At 61.4% G+C, this 18,714-nt stretch overlaps 1 protein-coding gene across 1 annotated transcript in view; it reads left to right on the forward strand.

The window, feature by feature from the left end:
- ARHGAP9 (Rho GTPase activating protein 9) overlaps positions 1-18,714 on the forward strand; it is a 30,965-nt gene that overhangs the window by 8,639 nt on the left and 3,612 nt on the right. The gene's annotated exons all lie outside the window — the stretch shown is intronic.

Consider the following 18,714-nt stretch of genomic DNA (forward strand, 5'->3'; position numbering starts at 1 on the left):
GCTCTGTTGCGGTCCTGGGGATTTCGCTGGTTTCCTGGAGGCTCTGTTGGTGTCCGGGGGGCTCTGTTGGCGTACTGGCGTCTTCGCTGGGGTTGTGGGTGCTCTGTTGTGGTCCTGGGGGCTCTGTTGGTGTCCTCTCGGTGTTGCTGGGGTCCTGGGTTCTCTGTGGGGGTCCTCGGGGCTCTGTTGTGGCCTTGGGATATTCGCTGGGGTCCTGGGGGCTCTGTTGGAGATTTGGGGGCTCTGCTGGAGTTTTGGGGGCTCTGCTGGTGTCCTGGCATATTTGCTGTCGTCCTGGGGGCTCTGTTGGTGTGTCCTGGGGGCTCTGTTGGTGTCCTACGGTCTTCACTGGGGTCCTGGGGGCTTGACTGGTGTCCTGGGGTCTCTGTTGTGGTCCTGGGGTCTTTGCTGTTGTCCTGGGGGCTCTGTTGGTGTCCTGGGGGATCTGTTGCAGTCCTGTGGGTTTTGCTGGGGTCCTGGAGGCTCTGTTGGTGTCCTGGTGTGTCTGTTGGCATCTTGAAGTGTTCGCTGGGGTCCTGGAGGCTCTGTTTGGGTCCTGGGGGCTCTGTTGGTGTCCTGGGGTCTTCGCTGGGGTCCTGGGGGCTCTGTTGGGGTCCTGGGGTCTTCGCTGGGGTCCTGGGGTCTCTGTTGCGGTCCTGGGGGTTTCGCTGGTGTCCTGGGGGTTTCGCTGGTGTTCTGGAGACTCTATTGGTGTCCTGGGGGCTCTGTTTGGGTCCTGGGGTCTTCTCTGGGGTCCTGGGGGCTCTGTTGGGGTCCTGGCGGCTCTGTTGGGGTCTTGGGGTATTCGCTTGGGTCCTGGGAGCTCTGTTGGAGTTTTGGGGGCTGTGTTGGTGTCCTGGGGTCTTTGCTGTGGTCCTGGGGGCTCTATTGGTGTCCTGGGGATCTGTTGGTGTCCTAGGGTCTTCGCTGGGGTGCTGGGTGCTCTGTTGGTGTTTTGGCGGATCTGTTGCGGTCCTGTGGGTTTCGCTGAAGTGCTGGGGGCTCTTTTGGGGTCCTGGGGGCTCTGTTGTGGTCCTGGGGGTTTCCTTGGGGTCTTGCAGGCTCTGCTGGGGTCCTGGGGGCTTTGTTGGTGTCCTGGGGTCTTCGCTGAAGTCCAGGGGACTATGTTGGGGTGCTAAGGGCTCTGTTGGTGTTATGTGGGTTTTGCTGGGTTCCTGGAGGCTCTGTTGGGGTCCTTGGGGCTCTGTTGGGGTCTTGGAGTATTCGCTGGGTTCCTGTAGGCTCTGTTGTGGTTTTGGGGGCTCTGTTGGTGTCCTGTGGTCTTCTCTAGGGTCCTACGGGCTCTGTTGGGGTCCTGGGGGCTGTGTTGGTGTCCTGGGTTCTCTGTTTGTTTTCTGGGGTCTTCGCTGGGGTCCTGGGGACTCTGTTGGGGTCCTGGGTGCTCTGTTGGGGTCCTCTGGGTTTTGCTGGTGTCCTGGGGGCTCTGTTGGGTTCCTGGAGGCTCTGTTGTGGTCTTGGGGTATTCGGTGGTGTCCTGGGAGCTCTGTTGGAGTTTTGGGGGCTCTGTTGGTGTCCTGGGGTCTTCGCTGGGGTACTGGGAGCTCTGCTGGGGTCCTAGGGTCTTCGCTGGTGTACTGGGGGCTCTGCTGGTGTTCTAGGGTCTCTGTTGTGGTCTGGGGTCTTCACTGGGGTTCTGGAGGCTCTGTTGGTCTCCTGAGGGCTCTGTTGGGGTCCTGGGGGTTTCCTTGGGGTCTTACAGGCTCTGTTGGATTCCTGGGGACTTCGCTGGGGTCCTGGGCTCTTCGCTGGGGCCCTGGGGGCTCTGTTGGCATCCTGGGGGCTTCTGTTGGGGTCCTGGGGGCTCTTTTGGGGCCTTGGGATATTCGCTGGGGTCGTGGGGGCTCTGTTGGTGTTTTGGGGGTTCTGTTGGTGTCCTGTGGTCTTCGCTGTGGTTCTGGGGGGGTCTGTTGGGGTCCTGGAGGCTCTGGTGGAGTCCTGGGGGCTCTGTTGCGGTCCTCGGGTCTTTGCTGGGGTCCTGGAGTGTCTATTGACGTCCTGGAGGTTTTGCTGGGCTCCTGGGGGCTCTGTTTGGGTCTTGGGGTCTCTGTTGGTGTCCTGGGGTCTTCGCTGGGGTCCTGGGATCTCTGTTGGGGTCCTGGGGTGTTCGCTGGGGTCCTGGGGGCTCTGTTAGGGGTCGTGGGGTCTCTGTTGGGGTCCTGGGGTCTTTGCTGGGGTTTTGGGTGCTCTGTTGTGGTCCTGGGGTTGCTGTTGGTGTCCGGGGGGCTCTGTTGGTGTCTTGGAGTCTGTTCTGGGGTCCTGGGGGCTCTGTTGTGGTCCTGGGGGCTCTGTTTATGTCCTGGAGTCGTTTCTGGGGTCCTGGGGGTTTCGCGGGGCTCCTGGGGGCTCTGTTGTGGTCCTGGGTTCTTCGCTGGTGTTCTGGGGGTCTGTTGTGGTTCTGGGGGCTCTGTTGAGGTCCTGGGATCTTCGCTGTGGTGTTGGGGGCTCTGTTGGGTTCCCGGCGTCTCTGTTGAGGTCCTGAGGTATTCACTGGGGTCCTGGGGGCTCTGTTGGGGTCCTGGGGAGTTCGCTGGAGTCTTGGGGGCTCTGTTGGGGTCCTGTGGGCTCTGTTGGTGTCTTGGGGTATTCGCTGGGGTTTTGGGAGATCTGTTGGAATTTTGGGGGCTCTGTTGGTGTCCTGGTGTCTTCGCTGTGGTTCTGGGGGCTCTGTTGGTGTCCTGGGGTCTCTGTTGTGGTCCTGGGGTCTTCGCTGGGGTCGTGGGCACTCTGTTGGTGTCCTGGGGGATGTGTTGCGGTCCTGTGGGTTTCACTGCAGTCCTGGCGGCTCTGTTGGTGTCCTGGGGGCTCTGTTGGTGTCCTTGGGGTTTCCTTGGTGTTTGCAGGCTCTGTTGGAGTCTTGGGGGCTTCGCTGGGGTCCTGCGCTCTTCGGTGTGTCCTGGGGGCTCTGTTATGCTCCTGGGGTGTTCTCTGGTGTCCTGGGGGCTCTGTTGTGGTCCTGGGGTCTCTGTTGGTGTCCTAGGGTCTTCACTGTGGTGCTGGGGGCTCTGCTGGTGTCCTGGCGTCTCTGTTGTGGTCCTGGGGTCTTCGCTGGTGTCCTGGGGGCTCTGTTGGTGTCCTGTGTGCTCTGTTGGGGTCCTGGAGGCTCTATTGGAGTCCTGGGGTCTCTGTTGCGGTCCTCGGGTCTTCGCTGGGGTCCTGTGGGTCTGTTGCGGTCCTGGGGGTTTCTCTGGGGTCCTGGGGGTTTCGCTGGGGTCATGGAGACTCTATTGGTGTCCTGGGGGCTCTGTTGGCGTCCTGGGGTCTTCTCTGGTGTCCTGGGGGCTCTGTTGGGTTCCTGGGGGCTCTGTTGGGGTCTTGGGGTATTCGCTGGGGTCCTTGGAGCTCTGTTGGAGTTTTGGGGGCTGTGTTGGTGTCCTGGGGTCTTTGCTGTGGTCCTGGGGGCTCTGTTGGGGTCCTGGGGGATCTGTTGGTGTCCTGGGGTCTTCGCTGGGGTCGTGGGGGCTCTGCTGGTGTCCTGGGGGGTCTGTTGGTGTCCTGGGGTCTTTGCTGGGGTCCTGAAGGCTCTGTTGGTGTTTTGGCGGATCTGTTGCGGTCCTGTGGGTTTCGCTGAAGTTTTGGGGGCTCTGTTGGGGTCCTGGGGGCTCTGTTGTGGTCCTGGGGGTTTCCTTGGGGTCTTGCAGGCTATGTTGGGGTCCTGGGGGCTTAGTTGGTGTCCATGGGTCTTCGCTGAAGTCCAGGGGGCTATGTTGGGGTGCTAAGGGCTCTGTTGGTGTTATGTGGGTTTTGCTGGGTTCCTGGAGGCTCTGTTGGGGTCCTTGGGGCTCTGTTGGGGTCTTGGAGTATTCGCTGGGTTCCTGTAGGCTCTGTTGTGGTTCTGGGGCCTCTGTTGGTGTCCTGGGATCTTCGCTAGGGTCCTGCGGGCTCTGTTGGGGTCCTGGGGGCTGTGTTGGTGTCCTGGGTTCTCTGTTTGTTTTCTGGGGTCTTCGCTGGGGTCCTGGGGACTCTGTTGGGGTCCTGGGTGCTCTGTTGGGGTCCTCTGGGTTTTGCTGGTGTCCTGGGGGCTCTGTTGGGTTCCTGGGGGCTCTGTTGTGGTCTTGGGGTATTCGGTGGTGTCCTGGGAGCACTGTTGGTGTTTTGGGGGCTCTGTTGGTGTCCTGGGGTCTTCGCCGGGGTACTGGGGGCTCTGTTGGTGTCCTAGGGTCTTCGCTGGTGTACTGGGGGCTCTGCTGGTGTTCTGGGGTCTCTGTTGTGGTCCTGGAGGTTTCGTTGGGGTCCTGGGGGCTCTGTTGGGGTCTTGGGGGCTCTGTTGGTTCATGCGGGCTCTGTTGAGGTCCTGGAGGTTTCGCTGGGGTCTTGGGCTCTTCAGTGGATCCTGGGGGCTCTGTTGGGGTCCTGGGGTGTTCGATGGGGTCCTGGGGGCTCTGTTAGGGGTCCTGGGGGCTCTGATGTGGTCCTCGGGTTTTTGCTGGGGTCCTGGTGGCTCTGTTGGTGTCCTGGAGGCTCTGTTGGTGTCCTGGCATCTTCGCTGGGGTTGTGGGGTCTCTGTTGGTGTCCTGGGGGCTCTGTTGGTGTCCTCTGGGTTTTGCCGGGGTCCTGGGGTCTCTGTTGGTGTCCTGGGGGACCTATTGCGGTCCTGTGGGTTTCACTGAAGTCCTGGGGGTTAAGTTGGGGAGCTGAGGGCTCTGTTGGGGTCCTGGGGGTTTCCTTGGGGTCTTTCAGGCTCTGTTGTTGTCCTGGGGGCTTCGCTAGGGTCCTGGGCTCTTCGGTGGTTCCTGGGGGCTCTGTTTGGTTCCTGGGGACTCTGATATGGTCCTGGGGTCTTCGCTGGGGTCCTGGGGGCTCTGTTGGGGTCCTGGGGGCTCTGTTGCAGTCCTGGGGTTTTCGCTGGGGTCCTGGAGGTGCTGTTGGTGTCCGGGGGGCTCTGTTGGGGTCCTGGCGTCTTTGCTGGGGTCGTGGGGGCTCTGTTTGGGTCCTGGGGACTCTGTTGGTGTCCTCTGGGTTTTGCTGGGTCCTGGGCTCTCTGTTGGGGTCCTGGGGGCTCTGTTGTGGTCTTGGGATATTCGCTGGGGTCCTGGGGGCTCTGTTGGAATTTTGGGGGCTCTGTTGGTGTCCTGGGTCTTGGCTGTGGTACTGGGGGCTGTGTTGAAGTCCTGGGGGCTCTGTTGGTGTCCTAGGGTCTTTGCTGGTGTCCCGGAGGCTCTGCTGGTGTCCTGGGGTCTCTGTTGTGGTCCTGGGGTCTTCGCTGGTGTCCTGGGGGCTCTGTTGGTGTCCTGGGGGATTTGTTGCGGTTATGTGGGTTCTGCTGGGGTCCTGGAGGCTCTGTTGTGGTTTTGGGGGCTCTGTTGGTGTCCTGGGGTCTTCGCTGGTGTCCAGTGGGCTCTTTTGAGGTCCAGGGGGCTCAGTTGGTGTCCTGGGGATTTCACTGGGGTCCTGGGGGCTCTTTTGGGGTCCTGGAGGCTCTGTTGGTGTCCTGGGGGCTCTGTTGTGGTCCTCAGGTCTTCGTTGGGGTCCTGGGGCCTCTGTTGGTGTCCTGGGGGCTCTGTTGTGGTCCTGGGGTCTTCGCTGGGGTCCTGGGGTCTCTGTTGCATTCCTCGGGGTTTCGCTGGGGTCCTGGGAGTTTTGCTGGGGTCCTGGAGGCTCTGTTGGTGTCCTGGGGGCTCTGTTGGTGTCCTAGGGTCTTCGCTGGAGTCCTGGGGGCTCTGTTGGGGTCCTGTGGACTCTGCTGCGGTCGTGGGGTATTCGTTGGGGTCCTGGGAGCTCTGTTGGAGTTTTGGGGGCTCTGTTGGTGTCCTGGGGGATCTGTTGGTGTCCTAGGGTGTTCGCTGGGGTCCTGGGGTCTCTGCTGGTGTCCTGGGGGGTCTGTTGGTGTCCTGGAGTCTTTGCTGGGGTCCTAGGGGCTCTGTTGGTGTTTTGGGGGATCTGTTGCGGTCCTGTGGGTTTCGCTAAAGTTTTGGGGTCTCTGTTGGATTCGTGGGGGCTCTGTTGCGGTCCTGGGGGCTCTGTTGTGGTCCTGGGGATTTCGCTGGTTTCCTGGAGGCTCTGTTGGTGTCCGGGGGGCTCTGTTTGCGTACTGGCATCTTCGCTGGGGTTGTGGGTGCTCTGTTGTGGTCCTGGGGGCTCTGTTGGTGTCCTCTCGGTGTTGCTGGGGTCCTGGGTTCTCTGTGGGGGTCCTGGGGGCTCTGTTGGAGATTTGGGGGCTCTGCTGGAGTTTTGGGGGCTCTGCTGGTGTCCTGGCATATTTGCTGTCGTCCTGGGGGCTCTGTTGGTGTGTCCTGGGGGCTCTGTTGGTGTTCTACGGTCTTCACTGGGGTCCTGGGGGCTTGACTGGTGTCCTGGGGTCTCTGTTGTGGTCCTGGAGGTTTCGTTGGGGTCCTGGGGGCTCTGTTGGTGTCCTGGGGGATCTGTTGCAGTCCTGTGGGTTTTGCTGGGGTCCTGGAGGCTCTGTTGGTGTCCTGGTGTGTCTGTTGGCATCTTGAAGTGTTCGCTGGGGTCCTGGAGGCTCTGTTTGGGTCCTGGGGGCTCTGTTGGTGTCCTGGGGTCTTCGCTGGGGTCCTGGGGGCTCAGTTGGTATCCTGGGAACTTCAGTGGTTTCCTGTGGGCTCTGTTGGGGTCCTGGAGGCTCTGTTGGTGTCCTGGGGGCTCTGTTGGGGTCCTGGGGTCTTCGCTGGGGTCCTGGGGTCTCTGTTGCGGTCCTGGGGGTTTCGCTGGTGTCCTGGGGGTTTCGCTGGTGTTCTGGAGGCTCTATTGGTGTCCTGGGGGCTCTGTTTGGGTCCTGGGGTCTTCTCTGGGGTCCTGGGGGCTCTGTTGGGGTCCTGGCGGCTCTGTTGGGGTCTTGGGGTATTCGCTTGGGTCCTGGGAGCTCTGTTGGAGTTTTGGGGGCTGTGTTGGTGTCCTGGGGTCTTTGCTGTGGTCCTGGGGGCTCTATTGGTGTCCTGGGGATCTGTTGGTGTCCTAGGGTCTTCGCTGGGGTGCTGGGTGCTCTGTTGGTGTTTTGGCGGATCTGTTGCGGTCCTGTGGGTTTCGCTGAAGTGCTGGGGGCTCTGTTGGGGTCCTGGGGGCTCTTTTGTGGTCCTGGGGGTTTCCTTGGGGTCTTGCAGGCTCTGCTGGGGTCCTGGGGGCTTTGTTGGTGTCCTGGGGTCTTCGCTGAAGTCCAGGGGACTATGTTGGGGTGCTAAGGGCTCTGTTGGTGTTATGTGGGTTTTGCTGGGTTCCTGGAGGCTCTGTTGGGGTCCTTGGGGCTCTGTTGGGGTCTTGGAGTATTCGCTGGGTTCCTGTAGGCTCTGTTGTGGTTTTGGGGGCTCTGTTGGTGTCCTGTGGTCTTCTCTAGGGTCCTACGGGCTCTGTTGGGGTCCTGGGGGCTGTGTTGGTGTCCTGGGTTCTCTGTTTGTTTTCTGGGGTCTTCGCTGGGGTCCTGGGGACTCTGTTGGGGTCCTGGGTGCTCTGTTGGGGTCCTCTGGGTTTTGCTGGGGTCCTGGGGGCTCTGTTGGGTTCCTGGAGGCTCTGTTGTGGTCTTGGGGTATTCGGTGGTGTCCTGGGAGCTCTGTTGGAGTTTTGGGGGCTCTGTTGGTGTCCTGGGGTCTTCGCTGGGGTACTGGGAGCTCTGCTGGGGTCCTAGGGTCTTCGCTGGTGTACTGGGGGCTCTGCTGGTGTTCTAGGGTCTCTGTTGTGGTCTGGGGTCTTCACTGGGGTTCTGGAGGCTCTGTTGGTCTCCTGAGGGCTCTGTTGGGGTCCTGGGGGTTTCCTTGGGGTCTTACAGGCTCTGTTGGATTCCTGGGGACTTCGCTGGGGTCCTGGGCTCTTCGCTGGGGCCCTGGGGGCTCTGTTGGCATCCTGGGGGCTTCTGTTGGGGTCCTGGGGGCTCTTTTGGGGCCTTGGGATATTCGCTGGGGTCGTGGGGGCTCTGTTGGTGTTTTGGGGGTTCTGTTGGTGTCCTGTGGTCTTCTCTGTGGTTCTGGGGGGGTCTGTTGGGGTCCTGGAGGCTCTGGTGGAGTCCTGGGGGCTCTGTTGCGGTCCTCGGGTCTTTGCTGGGGTCCTGGAGTGTCTATTGACGTCCTGGAGGTTTTGCTGGGCTCCTGGGGGCTCTGTTTGGGTCTTGGGGTCTCTGTTGGTGTCCTGGGGTCTTCGCTGGGGTCCTGGGATCTCTGTTGGGGTCCTGGGGTGTTCGCTGGGGTCCTGGGGGCTCTGTTAGGGGTCGTGGGGTCTCTGTTGGGGTCCTGGGGTCTTTGCTGGGGTTTTGGGTGCTCTGTTGTGGTCCTGGGGTTGCTGTTGGTGTCCGGGGGGCTCTGTTGGTGTCTTGGAGTCTGTTCTGGGGTCCTGGGGGCTCTGTTGTGGTCCTGGGGGCTCTGTTTATGTCCTGGAGTCGTTTCTGGGGTCCTGGGGGTTTCGCGGGGCTCCTGGGGGCTCTGTTGTGGTCCTGGGTTCTTCGCTGGTGTTCTGGGGGTCTGTTGTGGTTCTGGGGGCTCTGTTGAGGTCCTGGGATCTTCGCTGTGGTGTTGGGGGCTCTGTTGGGTTCCCGGCGTCTCTGTTGAGGTCCTGAGGTATTCACTGGGGTCCTGGGGGCTCTGTTGGGGTCCTGGGGAGTTCGCTGGAGTCTTGGGGGCTCTGTTGGGGTCCTGTGGGCTCTGTTGGTGTCTTGGGGTATTCGCTGGGGTTTTGGGAGATCTGTTGGAATTTTGGGGGCTCTGTTGGTGTCCTGGTGTCTTCGCTGTGGTTCTGGGGGCTCTGTTGGTGTCCTGGGGTCTCTGTTGTGGTCCTGGGGTCTTCGCTGGGGTCGTGGGCACTCTGTTGGTGTCCTGGGGGATGTGTTGCGGTCCTGTGGGTTTCACTGCAGTCCTGGCGGCTCTGTTGGTGTCCTGGGGGCTCTGTTGGTGTCCTTGGGGTTTCCTTGGTGTTTGCAGGCTCTGTTGGAGTCTTGGGGGCTTCGCTGGGGTCCTGCGCTCTTCGGTGTGTCCTGGGGGCTCTGTTATGCTCCTGGGGTGTTCTCTGGTGTCCTGGGGGCTCTGTTGTGGTCCTGGGGTCTCTGTTGGTGTCCTAGGGTCTTCACTGTGGTGCTGGGGGCTCTGCTGGTGTCCTGGCGTCTCTGTTGTGGTCCTGGGGTCTTCGCTGGTGTCCTGGGGGCTCTGTTGGTGTCCTGTGTGCTCTGTTGGGGTCCTGGAGGCTCTATTGGAGTCCTGGGGTCTCTGTTGCGGTCCTCGGGTCTTCGCTGGGGTCCTGTGGGTCTGTTGCGGTCCTGGGGGTTTCTCTGGGGTCCTGGGGGTTTCGCTGGGGTCATGGAGACTCTATTGGTGTCCTGGGGGCTCTGTTGGCGTCCTGGGGTCTTCTCTGGTGTCCTGGGGGCTCTGTTGGGTTCCTGGGGGCTCTGTTGGGGTCTTGGGGTATTCGCTGGGGTCCTTGGAGCTCTGTTGGAGTTTTGGGGGCTGTGTTGGTGTCCTGGGGTCTTTGCTGTGGTCCTGGGGGCTCTGTTGGGGTCCTGGGGGATCTGTTGGTGTCCTGGGGTCTTCGCTGGGGTCGTGGGGGCTCTGCTGGTGTCCTGGGGGGTCTGTTGGTGTCCTGGGGTCTTTGCTGGGGTCCTGAAGGCTCTGTTGGTGTTTTGGCGGATCTGTTGCGGTCCTGTGGGTTTCGCTGAAGTTTTGGGGGCTCTGTTGGGGTCCTGGGGGCTCTGTTGTGGTCCTGGGGGTTTCCTTGGGGTCTTGCAGGCTATGTTGGGGTCCTGGGGGCTTAGTTGGTGTCCATGGGTCTTCGCTGAAGTCCAGGGGGCTATGTTGGGGTGCTAAGGGCTCTGTTGGTGTTATGTGGGTTTTGCTGGGTTCCTGGAGGCTCTGTTGGGGTCCTTGGGGCTCTGTTGGGGTCTTGGAGTATTCGCTGGGTTCCTGTAGGCTCTGTTGTGGTTCTGGGGCCTCTGTTGGTGTCCTGGGATCTTCGCTAGGGTCCTGCGGGCTCTGTTGGGGTCCTGGGGGCTGTGTTGGTGTCCTGGGTTCTCTGTTTGTTTTCTGGGGTCTTCGCTGGGGTCCTGGGGACTCTGTTGGGGTCCTGGGTGCTCTGTTGGGGTCCTCTGGGTTTTGCTGGGGTCCTGGGGGCTCTGTTGGGTTCCTGGGGGCTCTGTTGTGGTCTTGGGGTATTCGGTGGTGTCCTGGGAGCACTGTTGGTGTTTTGGGGGCTCTGTTGGTGTCCTGGGGTCTTCGCCGGGGTACTGGGGGCTCTGTTGGTGTCCTAGGGTCTTCGCTGGTGTACTGGGGGCTCTGCTGGTGTTCTGGGGTCTCTGTTGTGGTCCTGGAGGTTTCGTTGGGGTCCTGGGGGCTCTGTTGGGGTCTTGGGGGCTCTGTTGGTTCATGCGGGCTCTGTTGAGGTCCTGGAGGTTTCGCTGGGGTCTTGGGCTCTTCAGTGGATCCTGGGGGCTCTGTTGGGGTCCTGGGGTGTTCGATGGGGTCCTGGGGGCTCTGTTAGGGGTCCTGGGGGCTCTGATGTGGTCCTCGGGTTTTTGCTGGGGTCCTGGTGGCTCTGTTGGTGTCCTGGAGGCTCTGTTGGTGTCCTGGCATCTTCGCTGGGGTTGTGGGGTCTCTGTTGGTGTCCTGGGGGCTCTGTTGGTGTCCTCTGGGTTTTGCCGGGGTCCTGGGGTCTCTGTTGGTGTCCTGGGGGACCTATTGCGGTCCTGTGGGTTTCACTGAAGTCCTGGGGGTTAAGTTGGGGAGCTGAGGGCTCTGTTGGGGTCCTGGGGGTTTCCTTGGGGTCTTTCAGGCTCTGTTGTTGTCCTGGGGGCTTCGCTAGGGTCCTGGGCTCTTCGGTGGTTCCTGGGGGCTCTGTTTGGTTCCTGGGGACTCTGATATGGTCCTGGGGTCTTCGCTGGGGTCCTGGGGGCTCTGTTGGGGTCCTGGGGGCTCTGTTGCAGTCCTGGGGTTTTCGCTGGGGTCCTGGAGGTGCTGTTGGTGTCCGGGGGGCTCTGTTGGGGTCCTGGCGTCTTTGCTGGGGTCGTGGGGGCTCTGTTTGGGTCCTGGGGACTCTGTTGGTGTCCTCTGGGTTTTGCTGGGTCCTGGGCTCTCTGTTGGGGTCCTGGGGGCTCTGTTGTGGTCTTGGGATATTCGCTGGGGTCCTGGGGGCTCTGTTGGAATTTTGGGGGCTCTGTTGGTGTCCTGGGGTCTTGGCTGTGGTACTGGGGGCTGTGTTGAAGTCCTGGGGGCTCTGTTGGTGTCCTAGGGTCTTTGCTGGTGTCCCGGAGGCTCTGCTGGTGTCCTGGGGTCTCTGTTGTGGTCCTGGGGTCTTCGCTGGTGTCCTGGGGGCTCTGTTGGTGTCCTGGGGGATTTGTTGCGGTTATGTGGGTTCTGCTGGGGTCCTGGAGGCTCTGTTGTGGTTTTGGGGGCTCTGTTGGTGTCCTGGGGTCTTCGCTGGTGTCCAGTGGGCTCTTTTGAGGTCCAGGGGGCTCAGTTGGTGTCCTGGGGATTTCACTGGGGTCCTGGGGGCTCTTTTGGGGTCCTGGAGGCTCTGTTGGTGTCCTGGGGGCTCTGTTGTGGTCCTCAGGTCTTCGTTGGGGTCCTGGGGCCTCTGTTGGTGTCCTGGGGGCTCTGTTGTGGTCCTGGGGTCTTCGCTGGGGTCCTGGGGTCTCTGTTGCATTCCTCGGGGTTTCGCTGGGGTCCTGGGAGTTTTGCTGGGGTCCTGGAGGCTCTGTTGGTGTCCTGGGGGCTCTGTTGGTGTCCTAGGGTCTTCGCTGGAGTCCTGGGGGCTCTGTTGGGGTCCTGTGGACTCTGCTGCGGTCGTGGGGTATTCGTTGGGGTCCTGGGAGCTCTGTTGGAGTTTTGGGGGCTCTGTTGGTGTCCTGGGGGATCTGTTGGTGTCCTAGGGTGTTCGCTGGGGTCCTGGGGTCTCTGCTGGTGTCCTGGGGGTTCTGTTGGTGTCCTGGAGTCTTTGCTGGGGTCCTAGGGGCTCTGTTGGTGTTTTGGGGGATCTGTTGCGGTCCTGTGGGTTTCGCTAAAGTTTTGGGGTCTCTGTTGGATTCGTGGGGGCTCTGTTGCGGTCCTGGGGGCTCTGTTGTGGTCCTGGGGATTTCGCTGGTTTCCTGGAGGCTCTGTTGGTGTCCGGGGGGCTCTGTTTGCGTACTGGCATCTTCGCTGGGGTTGTGGGTGCTCTGTTGTGGTCCTGGGGGCTCTGTTGGTGTCCTCTCGGTGTTGCTGGGGTCCTGGGTTCTCTGTGGGGGTCCTGGGGGCTCTGTTGGAGATTTGGGGGCTCTGCTGGAGTTTTGGGGGCTCTGCTGGTGTCCTGGCATATTTGCTGTCGTCCTGGGGGCTCTGTTGGTGTGTCCTGGGGGCTCTGTTGGTGTTCTACGGTCTTCACTGGGGTCCTGGGGGCTTGACTGGTGTCCTGGGGTCTCTGTTGTGGTCCTGGAGGTTTCGTTGGGGTCCTGGGGGCTCTGTTGGTGTCCTGGGGGATCTGTTGCAGTCCTGTGGGTTTTGCTGGGGTCCTGGAGGCTCTGTTGGTGTCCTGGTGTGTCTGTTGGCATCTTGAAGTGTTCGCTGGGGTCCTGGAGGCTCTGTTTGGGTCCTGGGGGCTCTGTTGGTGTCCTGGGGTCTTCGCTGGGGTCCTGGGGGCTCAGTTGGTATCCTGGGAACTTCAGTGGTTTCCTGTGGGCTCTGTTGGGGTCCTGGAGGCTCTGTTGGTGTCCTGGGGGCTCTGTTGGGGTCCTGGGGTCTTCGCTGGGGTCCTGGGGTCTCTGTTGCGGTCCTGGGGGTTTCGCTGGTGTCCTGGGGGTTTCGCTGGTGTTCTGGAGGCTCTATTGGTGTCCTGGGGGCTCTGTTTGGGTCCTGGGGTCTTCTCTGGGGTCCTGGGGGCTCTGTTGGGGTCCTGGCGGCTCTGTTGGGGTCTTGGGGTATTCGCTTGGGTCCTGGGAGCTCTGTTGGAGTTTTGGGGGCTGTGTTGGTGTCCTGGGGTCTTTGCTGTGGTCCTGGGGGCTCTATTGGTGTCCTGGGGATCTGTTGGTGTCCTAGGGTCTTCGCTGGGGTGCTGGGTGCTCTGTTGGTGTTTTGGCGGATCTGTTGCGGTCCTGTGGGTTTCGCTGAAGTGCTGGGGGCTCTGTTGGGGTCCTGGGGGCTCTTTTGTGGTCCTGGGGGTTTCCTTGGGGTCTTGCAGGCTCTGCTGGGGTCCTGGGGGCTTTGTTGGTGTCCTGGGGTCTTCGCTGAAGTCCAGGGGACTATGTTGGGGTGCTAAGGGCTCTGTTGGTGTTATGTGGGTTTTGCTGGGTTCCTGGAGGCTCTGTTGGGGTCCTTGGGGCTCTGTTGGGGTCTTGGAGTATTCGCTGGGTTCCTGTAGGCTCTGTTGTGGTTTTGGGGGCTCTGTTGGTGTCCTGTGGTCTTCTCTAGGGTCCTACGGGCTCTGTTGGGGTCCTGGGGGCTGTGTTGGTGTCCTGGGTTCTCTGTTTGTTTTCTGGGGTCTTCGCTGGGGTCCTGGGGACTCTGTTGGGGTCCTGGGTGCTCTGTTGGGGTCCTCTGGGTTTTGCTGGGGTCCTGGGGGCTCTGTTGGGTTCCTGGAGGCTCTGTTGTGGTCTTGGGGTATTCGGTGGTGTCCTGGGAGCTCTGTTGGAGTTTTGGGGGCTCTGTTGGTGTCCTGGGGTCTTCGCTGGGGTACTGGGAGCTCTGCTGGGGTCCTAGGGTCTTCGCTGGTGTACTGGGGGCTCTGCTGGTGTTCTAGGGTCTCTGTTGTGGTCTGGGGTCTTCACTGGGGTTCTGGAGGCTCTGTTGGTCTCCTGAGGGCTCTGTTGGGGTCCTGTGGGTTTCCTTGGGGTCTTACAGGCTCTGTTGGATTCCTGGGGACTTCGCTGGGGTCCTGGGCTCTTCGCTGGGGCCCTGGGGGCTCTGTTGGCATCCTGGGGGCTTCTGTTGGGGTCCTGGGGGCTCTTTTGGGGCCTTGGGATATTCGCTGGGGTCGTGGGGGCTCTGTTGGTGTTTTGGGGGTTCTGTTGGTGTCCTGTGGTCTTCTCTGTGGTTCTGGGGGGGTCTGTTGGGGTCCTGGAGGCTCTGGTGGAGTCCTGGGGGCTCTGTTGCGGTCCTCGGGTCTTTGCTGGGGTCCTGGAGTGTCTATTGACGTCCTGGAGGTTTTGCTGGGCTCCTGGGGGCTCTGTTTGGGTCTTGGGGTCTCTGTTGGTGTCCTGGGGTCTTCGCTGGGGTCCTGGGATCTCTGTTGGGGTCCTGGGGTGTTCGCTGGGGTCCTGGGGGCTCTGTTAGGGGTCGTGGGGTCTCTGTTGGGGTCCTGGGGTCTTTGCTGGGGTTTTGGGTGCTCTGTTGTGGTCCTGGGGTTGCTGTTGGTGTCCGGGGGGCTCTGTTGGTGTCTTGGAGTCTGTTCTGGGGTCCTGGGGGCTCTGTTGTGGTCCTGGGGGCTCTGTTTATGTCCTGGAGTCGTTTCTGGGGTCCTGGGGGTTTCGCGGGGCTCCTGGGGGCTCTGTTGTGGTCCTGGGTTCTTCGCTGGTGTTCTGGGGGTCTGTTGTGGTTCTGGGGGCTCTGTTGAGGTCCTGGGATCTTCGCTGTGGTGTTGGGGGCTCTGTTGGGTTCCCGGCGTCTCTGTTGAGGTCCTGAGGTATTCACTGGGGTCCTGGGGGCTCTGTTGGGGTCCTGGGGAGTTCGCTGGAGTCTTGGGGGCTCTGTTGGGGTCCTGTGGGCTCTGTTGGTGTCTTGGGGTATTCGCTGGGGTTTTGGGAGATCTGTTGGAATTTTGGGGGCTCTGTTGGTGTCCTGGTGTCTTCGCTGTGGTTCTGGGGGCTCTGTTGGTGTCCTGGGGTCTCTGTTGTGGTCCTGGGGTCTTCGCTGGGGTCGTGGGCACTCTGTTGGTGTCCTGGGGGATGTGTTGCGGTCCTGTGGGTTTCACTGCAGTCCTGGCGGCTCTGTTGGTGTCCTGGGGGCTCTGTTGGTGTCCTTGGGGTTTCCTTGGTGTTTGCAGGCTCTGTTGGAGTCTTGGGGGCTTCGCTGGGGTCCTGCGCTCTTCGGTGTGTCCTGGGGGCTCTGTTATGCTCCTGGGGTGTTCTCTGGTGTCCTGGGGGCTCTGTTGTGGTCCTGGGGTCTCTGTTGGTGTCCTAGGGTCTTCACTGTGGTGCTGGGGCTCTGCTGGTGTCCTGGCGTCTCTGTTGTGGTCCTGGGGTCTTCGCTGGTGTCCTGGGGGCTCTGTTGGTGTCCTGTGTGCTCTGTTGGGGTCCTGGAGGCTCTATTGGAGTCCTGGGGTCTCTGTTGCGGTCCTCGGGTCTTCGCTGGGGTCCTGTGGGTCTGTTGCGGTCCTGGGGGTTTCTCTGGGGTCCTGGGGGTTTCGCTGGGGTCATGGAGACTCTATTGGTGTCCTGGGGGCTCTGTTGGCGTCCTGGGGTCTTCTCTGGTGTCCTGGGGGCTCTGTTGGGTTCCTGGGGGCTCTGTTGGGGTCTTGGGGTATTCGCTGGGGTCCTTGGAGCTCTGTTGGAGTTTTGGGGGCTGTGTTGGTGTCCTGGGGTCTTTGCTGTGGTCCTGGGGGCTCTGTTGGGGTCCTGGGGGATCTGTTGGTGTCCTGGGGTCTTCGCTGGGGTCGTGGGGGCTCTGCTGGTGTCCTGGGGGTCTGTTGGTGTCCTGGGTCTTTGCTGGGGTCCTGAAGGCTCTGTTGGTGTTTTGGCGGATCTGTTGCGGTCCTGTGGGTTTCGCTGAAGTTTTGGGGGCTCTGTTGGGGTCCTGGGGCTCTGTTGTGGTCCTGGGGGTTTCCTTGGGGTCTTGCAGGCTATGTTGGGGTCCTGGGGGCTTAGTTGGTGTCCATGGGTCTTCGCTGAAGTCCAGGGGGCTATGTTGGGGTGCTAAGGGCTCTGTTGGTGTTATGTGGGTTTTGCTGGGTTCCTGGAGGCTCTGTTGGGGTCCTTGGGGCTCTGTTGGGGTCTTGGAGTATTCGCTGGGTTCCTGTAGGCTCTGTTGTGGTTCTGGGGCCTCTGTTGGTGTCCTGGGATCTTCGCTAGGGTCCTGCGGGCTCTGTTGGGGTCCTGGGGGCTGTGTTGGTGTCCTGGGTTCTCTGTTTGTTTTCTGGGGTCTTCGCTGGGGTCCTGGGGACTCTGTTGGGGTCCTGGGTGCTCTGTTGGGGTCCTCTGGGTTTTGCTGGTGTCCTGGGGGCTCTGTTGGGTTCCTGGGGGCTCTGTTGTGGTCTTGGGGTATTCGGTGGTGTCCTGGGAGCACTGTTGGTGTTTTGGGGGCTCTGTTGGTGTCCTGGGGTCTTCGCCGGGGTACTGGGGGCTCTGTTGGTGTCCTAGGGTCTTCGCTGGTGTACTGGGGGCTCTGCTGGTGTTCTGGGGTCTCTGTTGTGGTCCTGGAGGTTTCGTTGGGGTCCTGGGGGCTCTGTTGGGGTCTTGGGGGCTCTGTTGGTTCATGCGGGCTCTGTTGAGGTCCTGGAGGTTTCGCTGGGGTCTTGGGCTCTTCAGTGGATCCTGGGGGCTCTGTTGGGGTCCTGGGGTGTTCGATGGGGTCCTGGGGGCTCTGTTAGGGGTCCTGGGGGCTCTGATGTGGTCCTCGGGTTTTTGCTGGGGTCCTGGTGGCTCTGTTGGTGTCCTGGAGGCTCTGTTGGTGTCCTGGCATCTTCGCTGGGGTTGTGCGGGTCTCTGTTGGTGTCCTGGGGGCTCTGTTGGTGTCCTCTGGGTTTTGCCGGGGTCCTGGGGTCTCTGTTGGTGTCCTGGGGGACCTATTGCGGTCCTGTGGGTTTCACTGAAGTCCTGGGGGTTAAGTTGGGGAGCTGAGGGCTCTGTTGGGGTCCTGGGGGTTTCCTTGGGGTCTTTCAGGCTCTGTTGTTGTCCTGGGGGCTTCGCTAGGGTCCTGGGCTCTTCGGTGGTTCCTGGGGGCTCTGTTTGGTTCCTGGGGACTCTGATATGGTCCTGGGGTCTTCGCTGGGGTCCTGGGGGCTCTGTTGGGGTCCTGGGGGCTCTGTTGCAGTCCTGGGGTTTTCGCTGGGGTCCTGGAGGTGCTGTTGGTGTCCGGGGGCTCTGTTGGGGTCCTGGCGTCTTTGCTGGGGTCGTGGGGGCTCTGTTTGGGTCCTGGGGACTCTGTTGGTGTCCTCTGGGTTTTGCTGGGTCCTGGGCTCTCTGTTGGGGTCCTGGGGGCTCTGTTGTGGTCTTGGGATATTCGCTGGGGTCCTGGGGGCTCTGTTGGAATTTTGGGGGCTCTGTTGGTGTCCTGGGGTCTTGGCTGTGGTACTGGGGGCTGTGTTGAAGTCCTGGGGGCTCTGTTGGTGTCCTAGGGTCTTTGCTGGTGTCCCGGAGGCTCTGCTGGTGTCCTGGGTCTCTGTTGTGGTCCTGGGGTCTTCGCTGGTGTCCTGGGGGCTCTGTTGGTGTCCTGGGGGATTTGTTGCGGTTATGTGGGTTCTGCTGGGGTCCTGGAGGCTCTGTTGTGGTTTTGGGGGCTCTGTTGGTGTCCTGGGGTCTTCGCTGGTGTCCAGTGGGCTCTTTTGAGGTCCAGGGGGCTCAGTTGGTGTCCTGGGGATTTCACTGGGGTCCTGGGGGCTCTTTTGGGGTCCTGGAGGCTCTGTTGGTGTCCTGGGGGCTCTGTTGTGGTCCTCAGGTCTTCGTTGGGGTCCTGGGGCCTCTGTTGGTGTCCTGGGGGCTCTGTTGTGGTCCTGGGGTCTTCGCTGGGGTCCTGGGGTCTCTGTTGCATTCCTCGGGGTTTCGCTGGGGTCCTGGGAGTTTTGCTGGGGTCCTGGAGGCTCTGTTGGTGTCCTGGGGGCTCTGTTGGTGTCCTAGGGTCTTCGCTGGAGTCCTGGGGGCTCTGTTGGGGTCCTGTGGACTCTGCTGCGGTCGTGGGGTATTCGTTGGGGTCCTGGGAGCTCTGTTGGAGTTTTGGGGGCTCTGTTGGTGTCCTGGGGGATCTGTTGGTGTCCTAGGGTGTTCGCTGGGGTCCTGGGGTCTCTGCTGGTGTCCTGGGGGGTCTGTTGGTGTCCTGGAGTCTTTGCTGGGGTCCTAGGGGCTCTGTTGGTGTTTTGGGGGATCTGTTGCGGTCCTGTGGGTTTCGCTAAAGTTTTGGGGTCTCTGTTGGATTCGTGGGGGCTCTGTTGCGGTCCTGGGGGCTCTGTTGTGGTCCTGGGGATTTCGCTGGTTTCCTGGAGGCTCTGTTGGTGTCCGGGGGGCTCTGTTTGCGTACTGGCATCTTCGCTGGGGTTGTGGGTGCTCTGTTGTGGTCCTGGGGGCTCTGTTGGTGTCCTCTCGGTGTTGCTGGGGTCCTGGGTTCTCTGTGGGGGTCCTGGGGGCTCTGTTGGAGATTTGGGGGCTCTGCTGGAGTTTTGGGGGCTCTGCTGGTGTCCTGGCATATTTGCTGTCGTCCTGGGGGCTCTGTTGGTGTGTCCTGGGGGCTCTGTTGGTGTTCTACGGTCTTCACTGGGGTCCTGGGGGCTTGACTGGTGTCCTGGGGTCTCTGTTGTGGTCCTGGAGGTTTCGTTGGGGTCCTGGGGGCTCTGTTGGTGTCCTGGGGGATCTGTTGCAGTCCTGTGGGTTTTGCTGGGGTCCTGGAGGCTCTGTTGGTGTCCTGGTGTGTCTGTTGCATCTTGAAGTGTTCGCTGGGGTCCTGGAGGCTCTGTTTGGGTCCTGGGGGCTCTGTTGGTGTCCTGGGGTCTTCGCTGGGGTCCTGGGGGCTCAGTTGGTATCCTGGGAACTTCAGTGGTTTCCTGTGGGCTCTGTTGGGGTCCTGGAGGCTCTGTTGGTGTCCTGGGGGCTCTGTTGGGGTCCTGGGGTCTTCGCTGGGGTCCTGGGGTCTCTGTTGCGGTCCTGGGGGTTTCGCTGGA

This window comes from Opisthocomus hoazin, chromosome 32, assembly GCF_030867145.1.
Source record: "Opisthocomus hoazin isolate bOpiHoa1 chromosome 32, bOpiHoa1.hap1, whole genome shotgun sequence".
Lineage (NCBI taxonomy): Eukaryota > Metazoa > Chordata > Aves > Opisthocomiformes > Opisthocomidae > Opisthocomus > Opisthocomus hoazin.